This window comes from Pyrus communis, chromosome 6 (assembly GCF_041283825.1).
Source record: "Pyrus communis isolate YQ-2024b chromosome 6, ASM4128382v1, whole genome shotgun sequence".
Lineage (NCBI taxonomy): Eukaryota > Viridiplantae > Streptophyta > Magnoliopsida > Rosales > Rosaceae > Pyrus > Pyrus communis.
Window position 1 is genome coordinate 5,495,116 of NC_142570.1, and position 614 is coordinate 5,495,729.

A 614-nucleotide genomic window follows, 5' to 3' on the forward strand; every position below is an offset into this window, starting at 1 on the left:
TTGAGCATAAAGCTGAGGAAACTTTGGACTCCAGACGGTTGAAAATTTGATCACTTAACAAAAAATGAGTTCTTTGGGAGGCATAATAGCCATTCTTTCAATTTTTAAATGCAGAGTATTGACGGTCCGGAAAAGAACAATGACTGGCTGTTGGAAGAAGAATAGTAAGACATGTTGAAAAATCAATTAAAAATGAATGTGTTCTTTTATTTGGTGTGATGTTAGTTCAAGTTTTCAATTCAATAATTGTTTGGTCACGTGTTTATTTGTGATTGAGAACTTATTATTTTAGCAAGACTTGCTACTCTTCTTTCAGCGGCCAAGCCTTATTCTCAAAAAAAAAAAATTGAATGGCTAAATTTAATCAATAAATCTAACTGCTACAACAACAAAAAATAAAAAATTATGCGGCTACAAATCCTGGGTATTCAATAGCATGGGACATTATAGCCATTTTATCAATCTAATAATATGGCAAGAGAATTGTTATTGGTACTTCAAAAATCTCATTCTACACTCTAAACTTTCTATATTTGGAAAGAAAAATACACTTATAAGGAGTGTATAATGAGATTTTTGGAGTGCCAATAACACTTACCTATGGCAATGTCTTT